At 35.5% G+C, this 20,429-nt stretch overlaps 1 protein-coding gene across 1 annotated transcript in view; it reads left to right on the forward strand.

The window, feature by feature from the left end:
- The first annotated feature begins 2,767 nt into the window (after window positions 1-2,767).
- PRLR (prolactin receptor) overlaps window positions 2,768-20,429 on the forward strand; it is a 124,925-nt gene continuing 107,263 nt past the window's right edge. Inside the window, exon 1 of the mRNA XM_049796443.1 lies at window positions 2,768-2,881. The gene's annotated coding sequence lies outside the window, so the exon portion shown is untranslated. The remainder of the gene's footprint in view (window positions 2,882-20,429) is intronic.

Below are 20,429 nucleotides of genomic sequence, written 5' to 3' on the forward strand. Positions count from 1 at the left end.
ATTATGTACCCAGAGAATATCTGAAATTTATTAAGTCAACCAAAACTGATAGAACATTAGAAATTACAGCCTGTAACATCTTGTGCTTATCAGTTAGTGCTGTATGGCTGTGACTCGTCAGCCATTAACCATTATCTTTTTTATCTTTCCATGTTGTTCTTAATTTGGTATATTTAATTTATTATTCCCAGCCATATATTTTCAGGAAGTACAAATAACTTTATAGATCAGCTGTCACAATCTCAGCTACTTTTTGCTGACCCTCACTTCATACTTACTCTGAAATATTTTTAGGACAAATATCAGAGGCTCAGTAGCTCTATTGATTTACAGTAGCAGTAATGCTCTTCCTCCTTGGGGAAAAAAAAAAAAAAAATCCTGTGAAATCTTCGTATTCCAGGCTAATTTGGGATCCTCAGCTTGTTTTACCAGAGGTGATTCAACTGATCAATCACGACTTAGAGCATTAATTTGGACATATGGCTTATGAAATAATGGAGGATTTCTGGCTTCTACTTGAACAAATCGTGTGTTTCTGGGTTAAAATTTTTGGTTTGTTTCTCAATTTTAAGTTTCGTTGGACTCATTTTGTTCTGGGGTTTCTGGATAGAACTAAACACCATAGGCCACTATTATCGTTATTTCCAATGCTTGAAAGAGGCTAGATTTCGTATTAGTTCTAAATTCAGTAGAAGTTGGTTGGTCCCACTGCTCACAATAATAAGATATTGCTTCATTGACAGGCAAATGCAGGATCATGACAACCTCCCAAGCTCTGAGGTCAGAAGTTTTTTTCCACATGAAGTCTCACCTCCTTGGTTCTGTGAATGTTAGTAAGTTACATAGTGCCAGGGAATTTCCCCGCCCCTCGCTGGAAGTTGTGCTCACAATCCATACGGTTTTATTATTTGTACAAAGGACTAGAGTTTTGCCCAGGTCATTGCTAAAAATTTCCAGAGTTTGGGAGTTTGTACAGGCTGTGGGTCATTCCCAGATGGCAGTTTGCTTGCAGACAACCTGTACATGGAAGATAATAGAGTTTAGTAATATGGACTTGTTCTATTCTCGGGCAGTTAGTCTGAGTGCCAGAGAGTGGTACTGGGCACAGTTAAGTTATGAGTACAGCTGTAGCCTCTGAGTACCAAGTTTTGTAAATCTTGCCAAGCTCAGAACTCAGTGGAAGACAGATTTTTAGGTCTTCTTGCATTTCACAGCAACAAACTACATTTAATTAGCTGAGCACTGGAACATTGTATGTATAGTTCTTGGGCTACTCTGCTGTATTTCTGTGAAACTCAAGAATATGTGGATCTTTAAAATTGCCAGTGTCACAGATTACTCTATATTGATTTATTCTGAACACTTCTTTTCCCCTGTAATGAGTTATAGATTATAATGCTGTCATTGTCTAACCAGCTTTTCTCTCTAGTTTGGGGCTGTAGAATTTCCATGCTTTTATTGTTTTTTAAAGTAGAATGTACAACCTAGAAAATCATCCAGAATTCATGGAATATTCCACATGGTCCTCCAGCAGTTATTTCAAAGCCTAATTGTCAGTAATGTTGAAATTCTGCACCTTACTTCTGTCCTGAATTTGTCTACATTCAACTTCTAACCAGAGGACCTAATTGCACTTCTGCTTTTGAAGTCTTTGTATATTGCCCGGCATCCACTTACCATGCGATAATCAAGATGTTTTTCAGCAGTTACTTACACATACACTTAGCAGTTTCAACTCATCCTTGATATTTCCAGGAAATACTGAAATACTTAAATCCAGAGTGAGCAGCGGCATGGTGCTTAGTTGCTGGCTGGGGTTAAACCACGACAACACACTGTGAGCATTTACAAATCAGATAACCTCTTTCTAATTCAGTGATAATAAAACAACAGAAGAACTTCTCTGGGCCACTTTTCCTAATGCATTGGCCATTTCAGCCGAGAAAGCCAAGGAATTATTTTAATACTAAGTCATTATAGTGACAACGTTAGATGACAAATCTCTGATTAGCCTGAAGAGGATAGACAGTTGACTGCCTTGGTTAAGATGTGAGGTGAGGCTTAAAAAATATGATAGGCTTTGCATGGTCCTGCATGATTCTCAACTTCCAAACTAGTTCACTGGGTATAATGTATGCCAGTCACTTTTTGAAAAAACATTTCATAAAGTTAAAAAAAAAAGTAAAATTTTCTCCCTGTTGTGATGTCATTAGTCATATTTCCACTTTCCAGATTATTACTGTATTTTTTATATGTTTCCAACTTCTGTCAGTCATCATGTATCACCAGCTGATGATTAATTCTTACTTCCATATCAGACGTAAATGACATGCCTTGAATAAAGAATACCCTTAGACTGTGTGCTCACCAAGACAAGAATTGTCATGGCTCCTGAGTTTCAGAACTGTCCATCCCATATAGGGAATGTCTTTGTAAGTAAGTAATAGCAAAGGGCTTAATGTTAAACAGAAGAAATAGAATGTATGGAAGATTTTCACTGATTTTAATTTTAGCCTACAATGACTTGTAGAAAATAGCATTGAATAATAGATTTTCAGCTGGGCCATACCCTAAACCTGGACATCACATGTGGCTCTGGATGCTGTGGAAACTGCAGCTGTGTTGTCAAGGAAACAGCCTTGTGCTCAGTAGGCAAAACCAATGAGGATTAAGCAAGGCTATATTATAGCTAAGCCTCTGTGACCTTATCAGGGATCAACAAGATCTGCCTGTTCCTCACTGTGCAGGTGTCCCTCATGAGTGAGGGAGATATACACAGGCAAAAACATATATGCAATATACCTGATTTAAATGCCAGACCTGGATTATTCTAACAAGTGAATGCATTTCCCAGTTAGATGGATTAAAAGACTCCATTTGTGTAAGTAAAATGTTTATCTAAAATAGAATTAAATAATAGAAAAGAAGGTAATGTGACATGTTTTTCTGTAAGCTATGAAATGAGGAAGACATAATTAAAGTATGATGAACTCTGGAAGTATTTTTGATCTTTGTTGTAGCTTTATAATCAGGCTTAAATTCACACACAAGTATGCCACTATAAAAAATGTTAATTTCCCAATGATAAGAAACAAAGTTTTTAAAACACTGAGGTGCAGAATAGTTGTCAACAGTTTCAAGCACAGTGTTCTTCTTTAGTAAAAAGAATTAATGCATGTGTCACTGAAGTAAAACCACACTCCAACATACACATGTTATTTCATACCAGTTTTTTGTATCTGAAAGAATGGAAAACCAAATGGAACTGAGATAAGTAAGTGCAAGAGGAAAATGCCTAATAGTTTTTTGATGGGTGTGGAAGGAAATTGAAAAAGTTTATTAAATTGCTGTCAGAAGTTAATTGTTTTCTGCTAAAACTTTAAAATATTTTTCCTTTTTGTTTCTAAAGGAAAATAGAAGGTTACACTTCAGTTGACACTTCATAATACATAAGAATGAATGAATGAGCAACTAAAGTTTATGTGCTTTGCCAGAATCTCTGGAGTTTGTTGTGCTTTTCTTTTTTATATTGTCACGTAACATCAAAGGTGATTAAATGTCTTTCTTACTTAGCCCTATGTTTTAATTATTAGTCTGCATGTATTAACCATTTATTTTTATTGTTTCAGTATCTGTTATGGTGCTAGATGCCCATTTAAAAAAAAAAAATTCAGTGTTGGTTTGTCTGCAGATAATGCCAGATGGACCTTTTTCAATAGTGATACTGTCCTGTGTTTTGTACAGAGAAGGGAGGAACTGAAGCAAAATCTGAAGAGTGACACATCTGATTATCATAGTGATTTTCCCTCCAACATTATCTTGTGATTTATTTTCTTAGTGGGTTTTTTTCCTACAGAGGTTAATCTAAAGCTGCCAAAGCCAATGGATTTTGTCACATTTTGATTATTCTTTCATGGCATCCTACTCCTTTTTTTCAGTGCTTCTGCATTTTTTTCTTTTTTATATCTGCTTATTTAAAATACCTGATCTTTTTTTCCAGAATTACTGTTTTTACCATATCATCTAAGTTACAGAAAAATTCTGTGTATAAGATATTTCCTACTAAAGAGAGTTCAGACATTTTACAGCATATTTAAGGTCATTATAGAAAACTTGAAACGGACCTGTTTTCATTGCTTCATTTCTGAGAGTTGCCACTCTCCTGATAAGATTTTCTATCAGAACATGAGGGGAAGAAGTGAAGCAAAGAGGTCAGGGAAGACTTGGCTATTTCTGTGAGCTGAATATGATATCAGTCTCCTAAACTATATTAAATACACAATAGAAAAGTTAGAGATGAGAGCATATTCAATGCTTAAATATTTAAGAGCATAACAACATCAAAGTTGTTAGAATACATGCAGCATTCAGCTTAAAAAACTATGGCTTAAGACCTTGCAGAGAAGTCCACTATGATCCAAATATGCTTAGAGAAACAGAATATTAATATTCAAAATAAAAGGATTAATAAATGTGCTGTGCCTCCCCAAAAGTTTCTCATTCCCATTCCTTCCTTCCTTATTAATTTTTTGCTTTCAGTTTTCAGGTGGTTTTGTACTACTGTCATATTTAGTCACTTTAGTATCAGTGATTTCATCTTCTCATGCTTTTGTTTATTCCTTATGTGTCTAATAGTTATTCTGAAGGTCAGGTACAGAGCTGGATACTTTTCCTAATGTATTGTCTGCATCTTGACCTTTTTTCCCGCCTTGCATTTTTCCTAATTTTGTATAAATATATCTGTCTTTATTCTCTCTTGGTCCATCTTCTATCTGTAGCTTTATGGTCATTTTTCTTTGCTTTTCAATCACTAAAATCCATGCTTTTGTTAAATAGTCTGGATTCGGTAAGGAGTTTGATGTGAATTAAATTTAATATTTAATATAGAGCTCACTAATATGAATGACCTTGACCAGTTATCACCAGTTTAGGGAGCAACAAGTAGAATCCAACTTCTTTTCTTTAAACCAACTAACTGTTTTAACAGTGTGCCATTAAATTACTGCAAGTTATCTACTACCTTGCCACTTTCTGGGATAATCTGCAATCTTGAGCAATAGGCAGAGCAGCAGCAGTCTCTCTAGTTGGGTTATTTGTGGACAAATAGGCAGCTCAGTCTTCCCCTGCTTATGGAGTGAGTTAGATGCATCCAGGACATGTCATCCCTCCTGTACATGTGCTGTGCAACTGATATGTGTGTGCATAACAAGTCTAAGATGTTCCTGATGCTGTAGATTTACATCGGGCCATCTGTGCGTGGCCCAAAACCTGTGTCCAGGTGTTCCAACTAGTGTATCGCTTTTCTTCCATGTGAAATGCTGGTAAATATGATTTTTTTCATTCCATTTTAAATGGCTGGTGTAACTTTGGTCCACCTATTCTAAATGCCTTGTACCAAGGAGAGTTAATTTATTTGATCAAATTCAGACATGAATTCAGGAGTAGTCATTGGAAACATATTACTGTGAAGCCAGATTAATTCTGTAATATCAGAATGGAGGAAACCAGAACTAGACCTACAAGTACTCTACTTACATCTAATTTTTCTTCATCTTTCATCTTATATAGCTATTTACAGTGCTGTAAAATAGAAGAACAGTCTTACCAAATCAAAATGTTCACATTTGGCAGATATTAACATTGAAAACAAAACCCCAGAAAAAAATGAGGCTGTGGAAGACCTCAAGTGTTTGGGCTGCTATTGTCAAAGGGCTGAATGGAGGACTGTATTCCTATGCTCTTCTTGATCTTTTGCATGTGAATTATATCCTCTTAGATTATGGTGCATTAATTCCATTGTTGTTATGAGATTATTTTTTTAGTAGGAATAAACTGTACTGTATTATTTTTACATTGTATTGTAATATTTTGAATTTGGTGCACTGTTCATAACACATATACAAATCTGTACATTGGATGCTTTTCTTTTTCTAGTTTACCTTTAGACTTCTGATCTGATTTACACATTTAAAAGTAAGTTTCTCATAAGGGTAACTTAGTAGCCATAAGCCACTTTCTGAACAGGTTTTGATCAGTGAAACATTCAAACTTTTGTTGTGAACACACTTTTTCAGTTATGAAATCCAAATTTTTTGATGGGTATATTAAGCAACAGATGTGTGGTTTCTTAAGAAAAATAACATGGCAATATGCTGTCACCCATCAGTTTTAAGTCAAAGACTGTCAGCCACAGTAGCTGTCTGTGAACAAGATAACTGAAGGCATTTGCAGTATGTGTCTTTGTATCACTGCAATGATAGGTAGCAATAGATAATCCTAACAGAAATCAAGGGTATGACTCTTAACAACCAGGCAGAAGTACCTCATGCTTTTGCAAATTGCTTGCCCTCTTTTCCTGAAACTAATTGACGTTTGTTGTGTAGAAAATTATGCAAAATGCTTACAACAATATTTTTTTCATTCCTCTGCATACTTGACTTTTGTTGTTGTTGTTGTTTGCTCCTTTAGTATTTATATTATGTGTCTTTTGTATACAGAAGTAATAAAACAAATAGAAAAATAACCAGCAGTAGGCGTTAAGATTTACAGATATTAAAAATCAGTTCACTGTGAGTGTGTTTTTTGCGTAAGTGTGTATGGTTTTACATACTGATTTTCAGTTTACAACCCGGTTAAATTTAGATGGACAACCAACCCAAAACTTAATTGTAAGACTGTTATCACTATGTTTGAATCCACATCCTTCCTAAATTCAAATTGTTTGACAGCAGCAGAAGTTAATCATATTTAAGATGATTTTACTGAGGCTTACTGTGCTCCAGCAAGCCTCATTCAAGCTGGACTGTGCTTAGGGTTGCTCCCCTATGGCTCACTGCATCTTCCAGGAGACAGCAGGTGGCTTTCGAATACCGCGTAGCAGCTTAGCGCCTTCTCCTGTGCCTGTTCACGTCTTAGCGCAGAGAGCAAGGGGGCTGCTGCGGAGGTACGGAACTGGGAAGTTGTAGCTCTGCACTGGAGGAAAGTGAAGAGTGGTTGTCACAGCAGTCTTCTCTCTGTAAATAGGGAAGGTGTTTCATTTCAGAATCAAGGTAGTTTGGCTTAGTATCTTGTGGAAGCTGTGTAACGCTTGCCAGTAATACATAGGTTGCTACCTTATTATTTCATTGTCAAACTCTTTAAGAAAGGGGGTCTTTAGGGAAGCTTCAATGCCTGTTGGGTTTTTTGATCTCTTGTTAAGTGTTGTGCACTTTTTCAGATTATTTATGGAAACAAGGCAAAATGTGCATGTTTTCCAATACTAATTTTTTTAAAAGCACCAGTGTTTCAGTTTAATATTTTAGAAGTGGTAAAACCAACTAATTTGCTAACAGTCTTTGGTGTCTCCATTTCCAGTCTGCAAGCTTGATAAAACCCGAGTAAATAACTGGTGATGCTTCTGCCGAGAGATACAATATCCTTTTGGAAGTAATGATGTTTGTCCTGTTCACAGACCTTCAGGTTGGCTGGGAAAATCACACAGAGGATCATTTGGATTACCGGTTCTGGTTTTTAAGGGTATTAAGAGGCCCACATCCAAGATGATGATTATTTCAGTGCTCGTTGCTTAGGATTTATACTGAGGCACATGGTTGCTAACACAAAACTGTTGTGCTTCCGTAGGAGGTATTTAAATCCTTTCAGACACAAGAACATAGAAATGGCTGTACTGGATCAAAGCTGTTCATTTGTCTCATATTCAGCCTATGGTTGGAGTTGATAACCCATTCTTCAGAGGAAAAAAGGCAAGAATCTGTTTCATTTACAGTATAATCAGCTTAATAAAGAAAATGTCATGTTAGGTTCTCCCAGTTGCTTCTTGTGAGGCTTCATTTATATGCGAAGACTCTGCTCTGTCGAGTTGGATGGAGAAAATGAAGAAAAGGTAAAAGTTACTTCTTAGTGCTGCTGGGCAAAGGAGAACAGTAAGATTGATAGACAGAAAAGGAAAGATGGACGCCCATAGATTGACAATGACACAAGTAGCTGACAGTCTCTTCTGAATAGTCAGTATTTGATGGATGCTGCCTGGACAAGAATGGAGAAATCGGGTAAAATTCAGGATACAGTTTCAGGGAGGGGATATGATTGTGTCTGCCATGAGTGTGATGAGAACCTTGGATATATTGTCAGGGGAAGGAAGAGGCTTTTGAGATATTGATTGATGTTAATTATGTTTCCTGATACACAGCTTGTTAGGTAACAGCGATACAAGACCTATGGGATATCTGAAGAGCTTCATGTTCAGCCACTGACAATAAACAAGACAAGAACCACAAGGCTGAGAAAAAAGGGGGGCTTAAGCATTTTTTCCTGTCAGTTTTGAATTTACTGATTTTTGGCTTCTGAGTAATAGCAGCCTAGTTTATTTTCATTGTATCATTTGTTGTTTTATAAGCCCACTTTTTAATTTCCAGAGTCCAGGATTTTTTTTTCCCTTTTGTATGGTAGTTTTTTCCATACCTCTCCTTATATTTTTAACATTATATTGCCAATTTCTGTCTGAACTTTCTTCTGCTATTTTTGTATTCTTCCTGTTTTCTTCTTTCTTGATATGTCATTCTTAGAACTGAAATCAGTATTACTAATATAGCTATGTCTTTGATTTCTGTAGTCCATATGACCACTGATCATATTCTCTTCCATTCTAATTCTTATGACTTGTTTTTGATTAAGCTTTTGAGCAACTTCAGGTATTGAGAAGAGGGGAGTTCTTTCTTAGGTTTCTTTCTTAGTAGGTGCATTTGACTGCATCTCCAGTATATGCACAAGAAGATTTTTTTTTTTTTTCTTTCAGTGTCCACTGGGGTTAAAAAAAAAAAACTTACAAAAAGCATGTCTATTTTTGGAAGATATTTAAATGGAAAATATGCTGCTTCCTCAGGTATGAAAAGCAGGTCTATTTAATAAAGTAATCATTTGTTACAAATGTAATACTTATTATTGTGACTTCTTGTTGGCTGCTTTAAAGAATAATTCTGATTTTTTTGTCTGAGTATATTTATCATATTTTTCCCATTCTTCTGCTCAATTGAAAAATATTTCTATTTTGAACTCTTCCATTTTTGACCTAGAATAATGTCCATTGTGCAGTTTTGAAGTTTTGAGTGACAAAAGGTGGCACTCCATTTTTTGGATCATTTCTTGAGCATCCTGTAACAGTACACATGATCATCTTTGTGACAGTTCATTTTCTTTCCTACCTGTATCTTATTTCTAATCTTATTTCAACTTTCTTTCATTCTTGTTTATCTTCCTTATCTCTTTTCACTTCCTTCTGTTCCATTCTATGGATTACTTCACAAGTATCAGTTACTCGTGAAGGTGTCTAAGCTCCCTCTCAAAAATCTAATGACGGGTGATACAATTCAAATCTTGGTATTGATGCAAAAAGGAAATACAATGCTATTAAATTGATTCAATAGTTAAGTAAGAGGCACACTATTAGAATCATAGAATCCCTTAGATTGGAAAAGACCTTTAAGGTCATTGAGTCCATTAATTCAGTCTGAACCAAGAGCAAAAGCAATAGATGTGAGAGAATGGGGTAACTAAATCTCAAGATGCCATTCATTCTGTGTGTTTCTTTTTTTGTATGATTTGTTATTTTTCTAAGATACTGCAAGAATCATTATTTTAATAAAATTGTCTGTTTTGTTGGCATCTGATATTGATAGGTTGTAAATTTACACTAACAATTTACTTTGGAGGTGTGTTCCTTCAAAACTAGTGAGTACTTTCCATTTAGTTTTGGCAATTTGCGACAGTTCATTTTGTTATTCTGTTCCAGATCTTCTACAGTCACATACATTTCAAACAGATTTTCCAGTATATCCCCTGTAAGGAAAACTCCTATTTTTTTCTGAAACCCTCTCATGGTGCCACTGAAAAGTCTTCATGGCACTTACAAGCAGATAAGATCTAAACTTTCCTTTTTGATGTCTTTTTAACAAGGTCACTCATTTAAACATAATTTCTTCTTTTTTTTTAAATTAAACCCTATATTGGTGGAAATTTTTTTTTTTTATTTTTTTTTTGCTTACATTGCCCATGAGATGAAGAATGTGGTGGACACAGTTACAGGTAGCTCCTTAATCCTTAATAATATAATTTTGAATCATGTCCTGTACTTTGTGGAGGACTAACTGAAGAGTTATTTCTCCTCCTATGGATTTCCTGACTGGATTCACTGAAATAATCCATTATAGTATCATAAATTTTTGCCTCAGCAATGCACCCCTGTGGAGTTTACCTGGTTTATGTTATTGGTTGCTGCTTGGGCTCAGCTTTCCTGGTCTCCCACAGTATGTCACAGTCTCTATCATCATCCTAGTCCCACCGTCAGTATTATAGTCTTAAAAATCCTGTGCTTTCTTACATAAGTGAGGAATCCCAATCCATACTGATCCTATTTTCGTTATTAATACAATGAACTTGTTTATCTGTTTTGATTCAGGTATTTTAGCATTTAACACTACTCCTCTGTTGGAGTGAACAACCGTTTTTCCTATGTTTTGTGTACTGAACACAATAAGCATTCCACTTACTATTTTTCTTCCACCATGTTTTTATATGTGTACAAAGTTATTAAAATAACTTAAAACCATTCATTCTGCTTTCCCCATTTTACTTCTTAATTTTTTTGCACTTATGTGTTTTCATATATTTGGTAGTATATTTTGAGTTACCATACCCCGTTTAAATGGGACTATATTGTTAACTAACCAATAAACTGAATTCTCTCATATCTACAAAACAATTCAAGTAAATACTTGCCCTCCACTTCCACCAGTACAATATAAACTGCATGATACTGCTGTCTTAAAATTGAGTATATCTAAGCCAAAATTACCCCATATTTGGTTACTGTAAGATTAAAAAGAAAAGCAAATACAAAAATTGAAGGGAAGCAGTTAGATCAGAATTCTAAAGTCTGACTGGAGACCCACATATGTATGAATATGAAATATTTATGGATTGACATATGTTTGTGGGAGGAAGCTGCAATTTTCATCATGCATAGTAGGGACAAATTAATATTATTTTTGTAGGTGCACAAAGAAAAATAATTATGCAATAGGTCATACATGGTTTGTTTTTTTTTTTTTTCTGGTATCTTGAGTCACTGTTCTATATTTTCAAGGAACTGAGAAGACTATGAAAGTATAGGATTTCCAATATTAAATAATGAAGGGTCTGCACAAAAAGTTAGAGGGAAATGCAGGAATTTTTTTTTTTTGCTGAATATTTACTAATTTCCTACTTTAAACATCCTCTGATTTTCTAAACACTGTGGCAGCCGTTTCCTCCAAGAGTATGAGACTATTTGCATTAAATGGTACAGTGATTTTCATGGTCAGAGTTATTTAGCATGCTTAGCAGTACATTAGATCTGAAGTAATGATGAACCACACAGTCACTGTTTTGTAATTTTAAACTCAGAGTAACTGGGAAAGACAAGATTTTAGCTTGGTGCTGGATGCATGAAAGTCCCCTTTTCCATTACATTCATGCAGAAAGTTTCCTTTTATGTAGCACTCTTTGGCTCGATTACAGCCTTCTGGAAATTTTTTTTGCTTTGTTTTCTTTATTGAGTGGAAAGGTAAGGGCATTCAGAGAAGGATTTTTGGTTGTGTTTTGTGGTCTGTTTCATAACAAAAGAAAACATCAGTACAAGACAGTAGATCTTGACAGAGGTAGAAAAAATCAAATTACATGAATTCTTATTATAAATAGATGTCCAATTACAATGCAATAGCACTTGCTTGTGTCAAAACGAGAATTTATGTAATTACACACATTCAAAAAAATCTGTATGTCATTACCATAATGAAAAAGCCATTATTTCTGTTCTAAAGCACTTCAGGAAACAAAATTAAGAGAGTCTGCCAGCACATTCAATTCATCCATCTTTCACATAAAATTGCACCCTATGTTTACTAAGGAAATTGTAATTTTTTTTAAGTTTCTCCATGCAGATTTTGTAATAGAAAGTGAAAATTGGTGTTCTTGTCTAAAGCAAAATAATTGTAAGAATTTCTCAAAAAAAAGAGTATTGTTCTAGTCACTCCTTGGAACTAAAACTGTAAATGTTTCTCTCCCCGCTAGCCCCCTCATCTGTTTCTTTTCACAGGTATATTTGTCCCTGACCTTGTCCAGATTGACAAGGGAAGTTAAACTGCAAGCTCTTAGTATTTCTTTCCACACATCAGTGAGATGATGTTAGGAACATTAAATTGATGAATAGCTTAACTAATTTTTAATTTATAAAAGGTATCATGTATGCCATTTTATAGTAAACAGTTTACTTAATAATATGAAATTATTTTTTTCTGTCAGTAACTGCACTCACAATATTTTTATTATCTTAGATACCTTAATATTCATCCTGAGATCCCAGTGAGTATAATCAACAATAAAATGTGATGTAAGAGGGAGGCTGAAGGGCAGTTAAATTATTTTATCAGGCAATATTGCCTAGCAGTGATTAATTTTCATTTGAACTTCTCTATCTTCTGTGTTCTTCGAAGATTCCCACATAAACCATAAAAGCGTGTTGGCCTTACAGCTTGTATTTATTTCCTACTACAATATATACTTTTCATCCATCCTTAATCTTTCCTTACTATTTTATTAAAAGAAAGTGTAACCCCATGTCTCATTCAGACTTTAGGTCCAAGTCTTAAGTTCATCAAGATGAACAGGATTCTCCCATTATTTTATGCTGGTCATGGGGAAAGAGTGGGGTCTCATGAAAAAAGGCTGGGTATCATACTCAGACATGAATGATACGCTCCTAGAGGGTGTTTGCAGTTATCTGTGAAGATGAGGCTTAGTTACTATCTCTATATTTTTTTCTGATTTTTTGCTGTTTGTCTCTCAACACCTTCCCACTTGTTACTGTGACTGCAATTCTTCTAAGTGTGGATACGTACGACAGGCTGTGTAGGCTCCTTCTTCATAGTCAGTGAAGAAATAGGCACTTCTTAGAGAATTTTGTCTTGCCCTTTATCTAAAACAGGTAAGATGAGTCACATTCTGTAAAAGCCTGTTTGTCTTCATTGACCGTATAGGGACCCTACATAGTTTAGCTACAAGGTCTGGTTAAGTGAGGTGAGTCCTGATCTGTCATCCTGGAAGTATTATCTCTTAGGGAGCACACAACTGACTCAAAGTTCAGCTTGGTCAAACTCATTAAAGAGGGAATATTACTTCCTTCTTCCACCATAGGCAAGTTACAGTGGCCTTTCTAGCATGTATTTTACTTGACAGAGTTGACCGTGTTTTCTGTCCTCTAGCTGCCTATAGTACTTTCAGGATTTCTTCTTCCAAATACAGATTTATCTGAATCTTCAGATTCGCCTTTTTTACATTTAGAAAATCTTTTGCCTTTATGTCTCTTTCCCCGCAGATGTTGATAAATCCTGAAACTTTGATACAGGCTACAAGTTAATGAATGAACAGCATATTTCCTCTTTAAAATACATTACTAAGATGTGGTACATGAAATAGATGTAGATACATTAACAGCTTTCTAGGGCAGAATGGGAAATTCCCAGTCTTGTTTCTCTTTCCCCAGTTCTGGCCACAAATGTTGAGTTGCTTACCTTGCACGTGAGCAGGGCCAGTTCACTAAAATATCAGAAAACTAGCTTGGGAAAAGAAGCTGTTTAACTCATGACATCTTTAATCTTGAGTTCACATGGATCCTGGACAGTGAGACGGGGTGAGGAAACTGCATTACTGAGAGTGGGAAGGAAGGATCTGAATCAAAAGCAAGAGGAACAGGGAGAAAATGAGGAAGCAAGTCCTTTCCCTTTCAGCACTGTCAGACTGCTGATTTGTTCCACTCATAAAGTGAACTGTCATCTCCAGATTTAATACAGCTGCTCTTCACTAAATAGAATAACTGAAGTTCATTTTGCTGTAATTTGCAGTTCCTTATTCTGCTGTCAGGATGCATACCTGTGCCTTAGCCCACCTGAGTTCTTATTTTGGGTGTGATTTATGAGATTCTGTATCCATTCTAAAAAACTACATTTGCATCCCCTGTTTTTAGGTAATTTAAATTAATTACTAATTAGGTCTTATAATTAAAGGACACTGACAAGGTGTACCTGAGATAATAATATTGATGTTAATATTGAGCTTTATCAGTGGTAGGTTTTCAGTTATATGAACATAGTGAGAAATGAACTATAATTAAGAACTATCTCGTGCATTTGCTTTTGTTCATCCCTTAGTAAATTCTGCTGTAAACTGGCTAAAGACTCATATGAGAGATGAATGAATAGAAGTGGAACTACACACAAAACCTAACTATTCCTAGTAGGCTTAAAAAGAGTTCAAGAAAAAAAATAAATTTTTCCTATTAAATAAAGCATAATATATGGTGTTACTATTCTACATACAGTATTTTTAGTTCTACGATTAAATCACTGTGTCTTAAGTTGCTGCAGTTACAAGGACTTCTTAATCTCTTCCTGAAGTATTTCTAAAAATTCTAATTGAAACATTACAAAATTGCAAAGATTAGTAAACACAAAAGAACCTTTTATTATGCTTAGTCATCATCTAGATAAGCTTATAGTATTTTTTTGAGCAAATTATTTTAATTTAGAGGTAACTAAAACTCGATGGAAATATTTTACCTGTGATTATGGTGACTTATAGTGCATTTTGTTTCTGAAAGGATATGATTGTAAAACCGCTTCCATTGCTTTTTTGGAGGATTTTTATGTTTGCATGTTAAACTCTGTAAATGTCAACAAAGAAATAAGAGTTTCTGATTACAACCATGGTAATATAAGGACAGTTCTCTCCTGCATACTGCTCAGTTGACATGGAAAATTCCTTCCTTAATGGAATCCTTAAATGTGCAGGTATTTTATATACTAGTCCAGCTGTTATTTCTTTGGCGTGACTTCAGTAGGATAGCAGTAATTCAGAAATGTTTGTTTCCATTGCAAAGAAATACTTTTTTTCTGCATTTAGTGGAGAATAGAAGATGTGCGTTTGATGTTATGTCTGTGCATAGGCTTTTGATTGACCAAGCTTTTTTTGTGCATCTGATTTGCTTAAAGTTGTACATTTGTAATTTCTAATTCCATTTTCACCACTGTGCTAGCAAAATAGAGAGTACTGTGAATTTAGATAACACTGACTACATGTAATGAAATACATCTACACAATTACCTTCAAGTTATCAAAGAACATACGTATGTCTTTTATTTCTGGTACTATCTCTGGGCCCTATTGATGGTCACAGACATTGTGCAAGAGCAGTGTGGTTTTTACAGTAACAAATTTTTAGACTAGCTGAGGCTTTGGCCTGAAAAGAAAAGAGAAAGTGTTCATCTGCTGTAGCCTTTCGCACTCTAATTTCTGCATTCAGTAGTGGTCTTGCTCTGTGACTCAAACAGGAAATTTGGCTGCAACGATGCTAGAGAGTTAGAGCTGGTTCCAACTGATTCCACTTCTTATCAATCCAGAAACTGCATGCATGTTACTTAATTCATGGAAGACATATTTCTTACAGTTGTGAGAGAAACATGATGAATTGGTTAACCAGAACCAAAAAAAATGGGGCGCGGGGAGGAAAGAGTATAGCCCTTTCTGGGGTGAAAGGAAACTCCAAAAGAAGCTCCAAGGTGTAAGTGTCAGTTCCTTCTGTTTCATTTAAACTCACTTGATGGATTTCTTTTTTTTTTTCTGAGAATAAGTACACTTTGGCTTTGGAATTAAACAACATGCAGAAATTAAAAACTTAAAGAGATACATGGATACAGTGTTAATTCTTTTGCATAATCAGAAATACATGCAAGAGTATTAAAGAAGTGGTTGAAATCAGCTATGACAGGATATATTCCTTCTGGCAATCTTCTGCTCTCACGTCGTTGTTGGGCAGACTGTAGTTATGAATGCAGAGAAGAGATTTTGCACTCTGTTTTTCTCATCTTGAATTGCAGGGCTATTGTATATCCAACAGCTAAAATGAGGCTTGGTGGAAGTAGGTGTTTGAACATCACATCCTCCCAGCCTTTTCTGTCCCTGGGATTTGTCCATCCCTGGGCCTGCTTTTTCGCTTTTAGTGCTTTCTTCTATACCCCTTGTTTTGATGTTCTCATACTTTAGACTCACATTCCGACTGATTACAGGGACATGCTGTTAACGCTCTTATTAGCTGTACCAGTCAGTTGAGCCATATTGCTCAAAAGGTGAAGAGAACTCAACAAAAGTTCCTGTTTTGACAGAGGTTTTAGAAAGTGTGGCCAAGCCGCACCTTACCTGTCTTCATGGGAATGCTGAAACAGAAAAATATGACAAGACTTAAAATGACATTGATATACAGTAGCCCGGGGGCCTCTGCCACAAGGTTTCCCCTGCAAAAGCACTTCCTCTGCAAAACAGCCTTTACAGAAAACACTGACCTGTCTGCATCTTTCTATCTTGCATGATAGAAAAATTAAAGTGCCAGAAGACCTGTTAGATCTGCTGACTGTCTCTTGTGAATAGCAGCTATGCTGGGCAGCAATTCCTGTGATTTGTACCCATTTATACTGCTTGCAGGGAGTGAGATTGCCTAGTGGACTCCAATAACATAAGTTGTAAGGGAAGGTAAATAGCAGCAGGAAAGGAAAAGAAGCAAGCTTGAAAAGTCTTCAGTGCACAGTCTGGCACATAGAGGGTATACATATTCTTAGAAGCAAAGTAATGCTCAGAGAAGTAAGCTAAACATATGGAAAGTTAAGTAGATAGGAAGGGACTTGAGTTTAAGCAAAACTCCAGAGCTCAACATTTAATTTCAATTAAATAATTTCATGATTGATTGGAATTAAAATGCAAGCTGCTGTGTATGTTGATGAGAAGGTGATTGAATGTAAAAGCTCTCGAGATATTTTCAATAATTATTAACAGCTAATTATGTCTGAGAAAGGTTGGATGGTAGTAGCTGTCTTTTTTTTAAAAATGTCAAGGTCCTAACTCAATTTTCTTTTTGAAGAAAGCATTTCATCTTGTCGTAAGAGTCAAGTGTGAATGAAAACTGTAAGGTCCAGAAAGTTCTGTAATACGAATTCACGTAAATTGGTATTTCTGGGTCATTCCTTCCTAGGCGAAGTCAGTTGTTTTTGAAAGAGGTAGCATATTAACCGCACAGAATTGCTTTATAGGCCTCATTAAATAGTGGTTGTGAGATCAGCGAGAGCTGGAAGGTCTCAGTCTTTCAATCCAAAAAGCTTATTGTGGTTCACTCAACCTTTGAACCCACCCATGGATGTCAAATCCATTGTCCAAACTGTCAGTTTGGGGATTGGGTAGTTAATCACCCAGTGACCAAAGGACTGTCTGTAACATAACGGACAAGTTTAGTGGCCGCATATATAAGTATGCAGAACTCACCAGTGATGCACATATAATTCCCATTAACGAGATCTTACATCTGATCAAATGTCCTGGGAGTCTGGAGAACTTGGAAAAGATGTAACTCTTAAGTAGACTCAGCTTTTCTTCGTTCTGAGACTTCACAGATTGGCTGTTCTGGTCACTTTCTGTAATTTTCCCAGTTTCTTGCTTGTTGTGTTTTCACTTAATTCAGCAGCTGTTTTACTTCTTTGAGCTTTTATGCTATTTTCTTTATCTCCACCAGTCTTGTTTAAGAAGTCATAAATCACTGTGGCAGCTGCTCATTGTCTTGTTACATTTGGGATTCAGTTTAGGTTACTTCTACTCACTGCCAGCTGCTTGACCTACAAGAGCCCAGGTGGCAAAATCAGCTTTTCATTTGGACTGAATTATCTATCATTAATTGTCTCTCAGTGACAAGTTGTTCACTAAGGTAGAAACTGTACCTAGCTTCCTCCAATTCCCATATTCATACACAACTCATTTCTTGGTTTTGTTATTCTTTCTCTTTTGACAGTGCTGTACATTCAATGTGCATGGTTATACTTATTTTGGCTATATTAAGATATTAGAATTTTATGAACACTTGAACACCCAAATAAAAGTATAAAAATAGACTACAAATTAAGAGGGTACAACGAATAGACAAAATCAAAACTTCCCTTTTTATTTCTTTGTTAGGCATTTGGGTTGAACATTTCTCAAGATCTTGGATTTATAATCTTTCTAGATGCTTTTCTATTTCAGCAAACTAAAATGGTTAAGATTTCTAATACACAATCTGGATTAGATTCTGCATAAGTAATTTTAAAGGCATTTTTCTATTTCCATGTTTTCCAGCTGAAATAAGAATTTACTTTAATAAAACTGTAAATCAGTCTCAGGCAACTATCTATATTCTGTAAGAGTTTTAATTGAGGGAGGGTTTTTTATCTAAACAAAGATGGCTTTGTTGAAAGTTTTGACTCTACTGAGAAAGACTTTAACCTTTTAGGTAATCTTATTGAAGCCAAAGCTCCCTGGTGTTTATCTCAATTAGTTAATACATGTTAAATGACACGTTGTCTAGCATATGTCAGCTAATATGTCAGGTTGGGATTCTTTAAAAATCACTAGCTTTCCTAATGTCAAAAGGCAAACAAATTTTCTTTCAGTTTTCTGACTTTCATTGTCTTGTCTCATGTGATATCATCATTTCCAAGTGTCATTTGAGACTGCCTGCGATTTTACCTCTAACATTAAGCTGGAAAAAAAGAAATTCTGAATTTCTCAGTAAATCATGAAAAGCCAAAATAAAATCTAATCACAAATCTTTTCTCTTACAAAATGTCATAAAATTAAGCTCTTAGAGACACAATGAGGTAGGTAAAGAAGTCCAGATACCAGTTATATCAATATTTCGGCTGTTAATAGGCTGACCAACACTTGCATATATTATACATTTAGCATTTGCCACAGAGTTTCCTGTTGTTATTTTATTTAATACCCTAAAAGGATGCATACTTAATAAGTAGTACACTATTCAGGAAAGTGTGCTTTTCTTCTGAGAGAAATTAGTCAGATTCTCCTTACATAAATATAAATAAATATTGAGTCTATCCTAGAACATTGTTTTGGTGCTTGGAACGATTTTAAAGGAAACTGAGGATGGCTCAGCTCCTTTTAACATTTTGCCCACCTCACTGTTGAAAAGTGTATACTTATAATGTGTATGTCTGTGTTACATGGCTAAAATTAGATGGGATTAATCAGGATCTTATTTTTCTTTATCCAAAGGACAGTGTGGTATGTTTGTCAGACCCAAAGAATTTTTAGGGGGTTATAAGAATATAGTAGTAAAAGATTAGGCTGTCAATAAATGACAGCAGAGTTACTCTGACATGTTTTTTTCTGACTATGATATGCATGTATCTGCATGTTTGCATGCATACTGTATTTACTGTGTGTGTCTTGAGCAGTGCGTAGTTCATTCTGTAATCAGAGTATTAGTTCAATCGTATTAGAGTTCTTTATACTCTGAGGGTATTCCCTTAATCCCATTCCTTTAGCATGCAGAAAATATGGCAAACACCAGTAATGAACATTAGGCTCAAGGAATAGTCCCTTCCTCTCCACCCCCACCTCTCCAGCTTTACAATTAAAGAGACTTTGCTTGAGCTTGAGGAAGAAACCAAAACCAAACACTGACATTCTTAAAATTCACACACTTTTCTCTGCTGTCCTCTTAATTATTTAGCTCCATTTTACAGTTTGATACCATTTTACCAGCTCCAAATAACCATTTGGACAGGTAGGAAGGTTACATTGCTAAAATATGTAAACTCAGAGGCAGTAAAGTATCATGTCTTACACATTATCATACTTTATTAGAATATGCAGCTTTGATGTTGTATAAAACACCACTTACAGCTTACTAATCATAACATGTAAAAGTAAAATACTTGTTTATTCTTTCTCATATGTACTTTAAGTACAATAACAGTAGGCTTCCTACGTGTACTAAAAAGTTTCAGCATTCTTTTCTGCCAGGCAGTCAGTATGGCTCCATCTTTTTAAGTAAACTAAATGTGCCCAGGAATAATGGCTTGGAGGCCAACTGACACGAAATACTCTGTGTCCATGATTTTAAATCGTCTTGCCCTCCAAAACACTGTAGTTGCATGCAGACCACCTACTGGGACCAGTCCCTTGTGCAAGCTCCAGATTTGTATCCAGATCTGCTGTTCTTTGGGAGGCTAATGGATGACTTGGACCAAATCTGTGTCAGGGACCATTCAAAAAATTTAACAGTATAGACAATGAGGTTCCAATGCCCAGGAATGTTCCTAGGTACACATATTCCTAGATTTACAAGCATGGATGTAGGTAGACATTGCAACTAACACATAGTAGTTTCAGACTGTAAAATTCAATGTGATCTTGTTAGCATCTGAGTAATGTGTGATGTGGTTGTAAATCACTTGTGCACTTTTTGAATGCTGTTGACATCTCTATTGAATTCTACAATAACTTCAGGTTCTGAGGAAAAA

The sequence above is a fragment of the Accipiter gentilis genome, chromosome Z, assembly GCF_929443795.1.
Source record: "Accipiter gentilis chromosome Z, bAccGen1.1, whole genome shotgun sequence".
NCBI lineage: Eukaryota > Metazoa > Chordata > Aves > Accipitriformes > Accipitridae > Astur > Astur gentilis.